Consider the following 9,399-nt stretch of genomic DNA (forward strand, 5'->3'; position numbering starts at 1 on the left):
CTTTCTGTTTTGTTCAGACAAAAGTATAACAGGTAGAGCTCCCAAAATTTGTCAACTAGTTGCTATAATGAAGAAATATTTGTATGTGAAAAATGTTGAGCTCAAAATTGCCCTTTGACCCTTTATTTGGCATTTCCTCTCCTCTTTGTATCATGTGCCAAAAATAAGGAGTCTTGCAAAGGCTGTAACTGTAACTTTATCAGTATTTGCTTGATTTCCCCTAGAAGATGTCCATCCATTATTAGAAAACCTCACCAAAATCTAGTCTAGTCATGGTGTTTGTTTGAAATGATATTGAAGACCTTTGGATTTCCTGTTTAGTGCTGATCAGGATCGTGCGGCGACACTTACACAGTTAAAAAGTTTGACACACAAGTTATTTTGCAGAATAGTTTGTACAGTATAAATAAATACACAAAATACTTTCACATTAAAGATAATTTAAGTATAATTGAATACAAAGGTTTATATATTTAATGTGTTAAGACCCTGTGCCAAGCCGCAACAAAAAGAAGAAGGCGAGAGGTTGGATTTTAAAATAACATATATTTATTAACTAAATCACAAACAAAACATACACAGTTACTGCCTTTTCTCTTTGCACAACTCCTTACTTTTGGCTCATGATGATGAAAGGCAGAGAACAGGAACCGGACAAATAAGGGACAAATGGCGGTTTTGAGCGCAATATTTTTCACGATATTTATTCACATGATAAAGGAGAACACATTTTTGACCAAACATGATGTTGCGATCTGTTTACGTACAAAAATCTAGCATAAATAACCGCATCGAAGTGTAATACAACATCTTTAAAATTATTATCTGCTAGAAAAGTTGCGTTTCTCAAATCATCTCACCAAACTCAGACCAGGATCCGACTATGCCGCGTCGCTGTATCTATAGCAATCCTAAGAGTCATACTTTTTTTTGTTTTTGTGCACATAATTTATTCCCACTCAGAGAAAGCCACATTAAGGCGTCAGCACTGCCTTTGATTCTTTACCCAGAAGCCATTTCCTTTTAATTGGTAGACTTAAAACATTTGACCAGAGGGGCTTCCCTATCAGCAAAATAAGGGCGGTGGGTTTTAAGCCTGGATTAGACTAATACATATGTAAAGGATTCTTCTCTCCTTGTCTTATCCTCAAATCGGATAAAAAACTAAAACGATTCACAAAAGAAAAAAAACAAGAAAAAATCAGCTCGGCGCCCTTCCCCCACAGCGATTTTGAATAAAGCGGCATTTCTCCTTTTTTTTTTTTTCTTTTTTTGGTAACTTTGGGCTGTCCTAGTTTTTCATTTGAAAGAAGACACTGAATCATTTAGCTAATTCTCCATCATCGTGTTTTATTGAAATCTCACACCAAACTGTCAACTCTCCTCAACTCTTTTCAACGCTTTTCAGATACTTGAAACATGTCACATTCGAAACATAACTTTGCCACTTTGCGGAGACACTTTTTGTTCCTTTTACAGCTCGGTATGTGCTTTATTATATTCAGTGAAGTTTGTTATAAAGACCACTTTTTAGGCTATCACAAAATGTACAATGTAATGTAATGTTGTGTGTCTGTACATAACTCTCGTGCTGTGTTTTCTATAGTATTCGTTCGATGAATATTCATTGGACTCCTGGCAGTGTTCCTACAAATGAACCTTGTGGATTGGGGACGGCGTTTCTCTGTGTTTTGGTGCAGTACCGCTTGTGACCTGCAGAGCACATAGTTGCATTTGTATGTTGTTCTAGTGAAGGCCATAGGAGTTCAAAGGTTCTGTATGCATGGGGCTATTCGCCACATTCAAGATAACACTGTTTCCTATGTAAATAAAAAAAAAATTAATAAAAATCAAAAAGGCGTATGGGTGATTTTAACTACTGATGTATCCTTTTTTTTAATCATTATTATTTTATTTATTTATTTATTTACACTTCCAGTCAAACATTTGGACACTTGTTGACACATACATATGGGAATATGTAGTAAAGAAAATTTAAGTAAATTTACAGACAAAGCAAAGGGTGGGTACTTTGAGGATTTGATTATAAAATGTATATGTATAAAAAAATATATATATTAGAGACTTTTTTTCTTCTGTTTGTATATCAAATGTGGAAAGTAGTAAAAAATAAAGAAATAACTGTAGTGGTGCAATGTAAAAGTAGTAAAGTACTGCACTTAAGTATACATTTTAGGTCAAAAGTTTGGACATTCTCTCATTCATTGTTTTTATTTTTATTTTTATTACTTTCTACATTTCATACATACAGAAGACATCAAATATACAAAGTAAAATATATGAAGTAAAATATATGGGATTATGTAGTAAAGAAAAGAAAAGGAAAAGTGAATAACTCTACTAAATATTTACAGACAAATCAAAGGATGGGTATTTTGAGTGAAATGCATATATATTTTAAAATTATATATATTAGAGACTAACATCCATGTTCATTTTCTCACGTTTTCTCTCCATGGACAAGTCACGGCTGAATTTGAACTTGTTTCCCTTTGTGCTGGTTACTGGTATCGTATTTTACGGACTATAAGTCGCTCCGGAGTATAAATTGCACCAGCCAAAAATGCGTAATGAAAAAGAAAAAAACATATATAAGTCGCACTGGACGATAAATCACACTTTTTGGGGGAAATTTATTTTATAAAATTAAGGACCAGAAACCGAATTTTATCTTGAAAGTCAAGTTATAGTAATAACAATAGATAAAGAACAACAGGGTGAATCGGCGTCTGGTATGTTAATGTATCGTATGTTAATACTCCGCGCCAACTTTGTCACTTTGTCACTGAAGTCCAGGCATGGTGCACCCTCCCGGTTGCCGTGAAGCTGTGTTCGCCATCCTCGCTTTCCGTCAGTCCCTCACAAGTTTCTCGCTCGCTCCAAACTTTCTTTCTGCTGCTCGATTACCATTTTAGGCTGAATATTTCACCACTTGCAGCAGGACAGGACTTTTACTGCACGAGACATGTGTAGAAAACTGACACACAAGCCTAGAGCGCCCTTTCCTGGCTGTCAGTCTGAAAAATTTAATATATAACTCACACTAGAGTATAAGTCGCAAACCATGAAAAAAAAGTGCAACTTATAGTCTGAAAAATACGGTAATTTTATTTAGAGCATCAACAATTTACTACCAAGTAAGTATAGTATATTAGAGAGTTTTTTTTCTGTTTGTATTTCAAATGTAGAAAGTAGTAAGAGCAAAGAAATAAAACACATTGAATAAGATTATGTGTCTGTACTTTTCACTGTTTGGGCTCCACAATATTCCAGTTTGCTTTGTTTTGCTTTCCTATCTTTTGTCTATACTAGTATATTATACTCCAAAACATGACTTATTTTAACTCAGATACACTTAGATACAGCTGACCTCATTGTTTAATAACATACCTTTTTATCAAACTTTCCACACAACCAGGACAGTGTAATATGTCAAGTAAGCTGCAAAATATCAGCCTTGTCCCGTATTTTCGCAGCTCCAGGTCAGTGCAGCAGTGTGCCAGCTGGAACTAAGCCAATATTCTCTTCATATCCATCTTTGCACCAGAAATATGGTTTGTAGCTTTGTAGCTTTTCTGATTAAAGATTCAAGATTAACTTTATTGTCCCGGGAGAGGAAAATTTGTCTTGTCTGTGCAATAGGAAAAAATATAGTCCATAAATAAAGAAAATACATTAAAACCACAAGTTAATTACAATTCATCAGTCAATGATAAAGTGCAGTATGCAGATCAATCATTCCTACCTCTGCTGTAGCCTAACACAGTGTTTCCCAAACTTTTTTCTGGGGACCCACATTTTAAATGTCACAAACCTTTGCGACTCAAGTCAATAGACATTATTCTTAATCACAACATAAAGGTGGATTTGACCATTATTGAACATTAATGAGGATATTTTATTGTTGACTGAGTGATCGTGTCTCTCTCAACAATTAGTATTACTCAAGTTTTAAACAGTCAAAAACAGTAATTGAATCAGCAATAAAAGGATCCACAAGCAGTGTTGGGAAGGTTACTTTTAAAATGTATTCCCCTACAGATTACAGATTACATACCCCAAAATGTAGTTTGTAACGTAATCCATTAAATTACTTTAGATGAGTTACGTAATCTGAATACTTTGGATTACTTGATATTGTCATGGTTTTTAAAACGACATGAATGAAGCAACCACATCATGAAAATTCTTGTTTGTTCTCTTCAAATTGTCTGTTGAGCCCAAGTCTCCATGAATAAGCAACTGTTTACTGTAGAGAAGCAAAGACCAGGAAATCTTAACATAAGATGTTTTGTTTTGTCTGTTAAAAGACAATAAAAAGTCCAGTCTTTACTTTACCATATTAACCTGTTACCACCCGCCTCATTTTGGTGTGTGCACAATGGTAAGACATACCCAAATGCCATAGCTTATTAAAAGAAAACCTTAGAACCCACATGCTTGTGTGAGGCACCATTTTAAAGCTTAGGCCTTCTAGTTTCTGTAGATATGTACATGAAGACTGTGAGTGCTGCCTAACCTACAGTACAGTCAATTAAAATTGAAAAAAAAATTGTATTTTTTTGCTTCGAAAAAAAAAAAAAAAAAAAAAATAAAGGCCTTAGCTTGGGCATACTTCATGCTAGGCATTTGTGACTCACTACACTCATTGTTCAAGTTGTTGGCAACAACTGTGTAGAATTTCAGATCTCTAGGACAAAGGGTTTTGATGCTGTGAGCCTTTGTGTATACAAAATGACAATTCGGCACAAGATTGCCAAATTTGTGCCAAAATAATAATAATAATATAATAATAATAATCATTTGTTATTATAATACTAATTCTTCTGAGCTTTAGGCATGTTTTCTCAAGAAAAAAAACTAAAAGTAGCCAAAATTGTCTTCCAAGTGGCTGTTCTGCTACTACTACTACTGCTCTCTGTCTCTCTCTCTGTGTCCCTCTCGGCTGCGCGTATAAACACAGGGTCCGTTTCCAATACAATCTGAATGTCCCACCCACCGTTTGAAAGCTCTGGTGATAGGCTAAAACAATATGTCAATCACTTTCTGGAAGATCCAATGACTGAAGAGATTTCCCGTAAACAAACTGATGACGCGTGCGTAAAGCCAGGAAGTACGTGAGTGCGTTAGCTTCTTCAGCGGCTTGTCCCCAAGCCCCAGGTTCCAAAATGGCCGCCCATTCAAGTCAATGGGCTGAGCTCAATGGCGCAATCCCAGATTAGCCTAGCCCGGCTAGGTACTTCCGGTGGCCGTGGGCCGACCGAGCATGCGCAGTAGTGCTCTTTTCTCCCATGGGCACACGGAATGCACGCGACCACACGTTATTTTAATAGATCCATGCTTGTCCCACCTAAACCCCGCCACCGACAACAGCGGGGAGGGTCTCATTTTGAAGCTAAGAGTGTGAGGAAAACAAGCGTACCCAAGAGCGGGAGCGAAAGGGAAGTGAGAGCGGGAGAAGAGGCGGAGAATTCATCCACTCATACGGACGACGATTTTCTGGATTATTCCCCCACATGGAATTATTTTTTGGAAAAACAACTTGATATTCTTTTTCTGTGGATTATTACGGATTTATTGAGTACAACTTTTCATGGATTGAACGCGTTTTGGACCGACAGAACCGGCTCAAAGGTAAGAAACGCGTATCTTATTCTTTGTTTATGATGTGAATTTTTAAATTCACATAAATTCGGGCTCGTTGTACGGCATAAAATGAATGATATGGTTGTTTTATTGATAAATTAAGCTTTCAAACGACGTATGGCATTGCCAGTAGTGAAAACAATAATGAAGGTGAATATACAGAGTGAACAATTTTTATTGGAAAATCGCCCGCCGGCGGGCGGGTGGATGGTAAGTGGTTAAAAATATTATTGATAGAGAAATTATTTTTATATAAGATAACTGCTGCCTTAAATTATGTCCACTCTACTGTTAAGTGTCATATTGTTTAGACCTGGTTTAGTCCTGGTTTAGTGCTGATTTAGTCCTGGTTTTAGACCTGATTTTAGTCCTAGTTTTAGTCCTAGTTTAGTCATACTTTAGTCCTGCTTTTAGTCCTGGTTTAGCCCAAAATGTGAAAACAGGAAAATACCGCCCTGTAATCCATTTATTTCAACAAAGTAACTGTAATCCAATTACCACACATTGAAACAGTAACTGTAACTGAATACAGATACTCATAATTTGTACTGTGATTACGTAATCCCGGTACATGTAATCTGTTACTCCCCAACACTGTCCACAAGTCGCCTATTTGGACATTAAATGGTAAAACAGTAAATGGTCACATTTTTCTATAGCACTTTTCCACCTTAAAGGTAATCAAAGCGCTTTACAACAAGGAACCACTCACACATTCACACACACATTCATACACCAGTGTACACAGACAATGGGGGTGAGTTTAAGTGTCTTGCCCAAGGACACAATGACAGCATTCATCTGTGGGGGCTGGAATCACACCAGCCAACCTGTGGGTTAGGGGATCTGACCGCTTCGACCAATGATGTTTATGTTGAGAGTGGGATTCAAACCCCAAAGAATAGAAATTATATAAACACACGTCTTAACAGTTCTACATTTCTGATGAGATAGGTGGACCTGTCTGCGTTTTTGTAGCTCGTTCCAGTCTGGGGTACAGGAGGACAGCGTAACACGAAGATCAGGTGACCCAAAAAAAATCTCTTGTGACCCACCTGAGGATCATGACTCAGTCTTTTGGGGAAACAATGGCCTAAGAGAAACTGCAGTGCTGGAAAAAAGTGCTGTACTGAAGTTTAAAAGTAGCTGTAGTTTACTTAAAGGTGCAATTATAGGTCTAAGTTTTTCTTTGGGCATCTGTCACCTGCTTGTTTCTATGGATACATCATTGCTTTGCCTGGAATGTTCCACAGTGTGACATTAAACAGCTCTACTTTACATTTATTCAAATATAAGTCGTTTTATTGCTCAAAAATACCTAGAAAAACAGGCTTTCTGGCTGTGAGCGGGGCTGCCTCTCCACAGATCTGACCTGTAACTTGGTCTGACTTGGTCTCCATGAAGGTGAAACATTTCAGACCAAGTAATAGTATCTGTATCGAGACAAACATTTGACGGCCCTCTACCAAAAAAGTTACACAATGCACCAAGTAGATAGTGGATACTTTTGACTTTTACTTCAGTACATTTGACAGCAGGTATTTGTACTTTCTACATTTTTTAGCTGGACTGAAATGTAAAGAAAAGGGTTTATTTTGGACATGTTTATAATATATACAATTAGAAACAGCTCGGAAAAGAACATCGACTGAATTGTTTCTGTTGATCAAAATTCAGCGCAAATCTGTATCAAAATCACTACATTTGAAGACAAAATCTGCGTGAAATACTTTTACTTTTTACTCATTTTTAAACAAATACTTTAATACTTTTAGTTGAGTAGATTTTTCACGTGAAACTTTTACTTTACTTGAGTATTTTTTGGCCCGGTATCTGTACTTATATACTTGCACAAAGGACTTCTTAGTCTGTTCATACAACAATCTTGCATTTTTTTTTTTATTCAGTAAAACCTTTGCTGCTTTTTCCACCTCTGTATTTGTAAGTCAATATGGCATCAGCATAAAAAGGTAAAATCATTTGGAAGAGACACATTTCATTTCAAAAGCACAGCAGTTTTACAAAAGTTGCGCTTCAAAGTACACACCCTGCATTGTTGTCAGTCTGCTCATTAGTACAATATTCCTTTTATATTCGCTTTCACATGTGGTTCAGCCTTGTGCTTCTCTGCTTAATTTGACACCGGAAAAACAAGTCAATGTATTTATTTTTTAACAAATGAACAGCTAGCGTTTTCTACATTCAGACTTGTTAAAAATATGAATTAATTACATCGTTGGATCATCTGAACGGATTTTACGAACAGTGCCACATGGGGCGTTTGAGGACAGAATATCGTGTGGGGATTTTCATAGCTCAAACTGGAGCACTGGAGCTTTCATTTCCTCTTCCTTATCAAACTCTCCCTCATAAACACGAGATAGTGCCGTGTGTACAACAGGACGTCACTCATCTCGGATATAATCAAAGGAGCGATGCCAGCAGTGCCCCGAACTAGATGGCCCCGTGTTTTGGAAGTTGCGCTCGACAATTTTTCCTTAAAATGTGAGTTTTAGATGAAAATTTGGGCGAAAGAAGATGTGAACTGACCTTGAGGGTTCTATCAATCCTGGAAGAAGCTAGATCGGTTTTGGTCATTTGCAAATTCAATGAAAACAACCATGAAAGGTGAACAAAATGCAAATTCATAGGTAAAGTTCCACCATGTAATATTTAAACCAATTAACAGACGAACTGGAACTTTCCTGGTGGAAGGTCTGTCAAATGCTTTTCTTTGCTTTTGTCTGGAATGTTAAACCTTTCTGTCTTCATGGAGATCAAACCAGACCAAGTTACAGGTCAGATCCGTGGAGAAGAGACTCCGCTCACAGTCAGAATGTCTGTTTTTCTAGGTATTTTTGAGCTGTAAAACCACCTGTAATTGAAAAAAAAATGTTGTCATACTGTGGAACATTTCAGGCAGAGCAATGGCATAACCATAGAAACAAACAAGTGACAGGACCCACAACCAAAACATTACATGTGCACATTTAAAACATGGATTGTTATTGTTAGCAATTTTTTTTTTCTTCACATTTTTCCATAGACAGTTACATTTTTAGATAAATATTCAAACAGACATTTTGGCATTTATTTTGATTTACATTACAAACAGGGCGTCACTCATCTCGGATATATTCAAAGGAAGCAATGCCAGGAGTGCCCCGAACTAGATGACCCCGTGTTTTGGAAGTTGCACTGAACAATTTTTCCTTAAAATGTGAGTGTTACAACTCGAAGGGCAACATATTTAAAAGGTCACAGGGGTAAAAAATTAGCGTTTAATTTCCTATATTTTTTATTTTATTTCCTCGTTGTTCTTCCTTTTTTAAGATTTTGAAGAAATTTAAAAACCTTCCTGTGCCCCCCAAAATAATGAAAAGTAATAAACAGATGTTTCAAATAAAAACTAACCTTGCATCGCATGAATTGTTGCATGTTGACGGACTATTTTCTCATATATCAGTCCGCCGTTGCCAAGATTTCTATCAGAACGTTACAACTCGCTGCTGCTGCTCAGACATAAAATCCTTCAAATGCAAGACTGGTTTCACTTCTGAAAATTATTCTATCGACACACAGATATTTACATCGACAGTCTGGTGTAATAATTGTTTTGCTTCGGGTGTTTTGTGGAGTGGGTAAGTGGGTTTTTATTCGCAGGCTAACTATGGCCATTGACATGCACTAGCCTAGCACCAGCGACCTCTGCAAATACAAGGACTGGCTGGA

Source organism: Boleophthalmus pectinirostris, unplaced genomic scaffold (assembly GCF_026225935.1).
Source record: "Boleophthalmus pectinirostris isolate CB_2022bp ecotype Guang Dong unplaced genomic scaffold, ASM2622593v1 HiC_scaffold_22, whole genome shotgun sequence".
NCBI classification, from domain to species: Eukaryota; Metazoa; Chordata; class Actinopteri; order Gobiiformes; family Gobiidae; genus Boleophthalmus; species Boleophthalmus pectinirostris.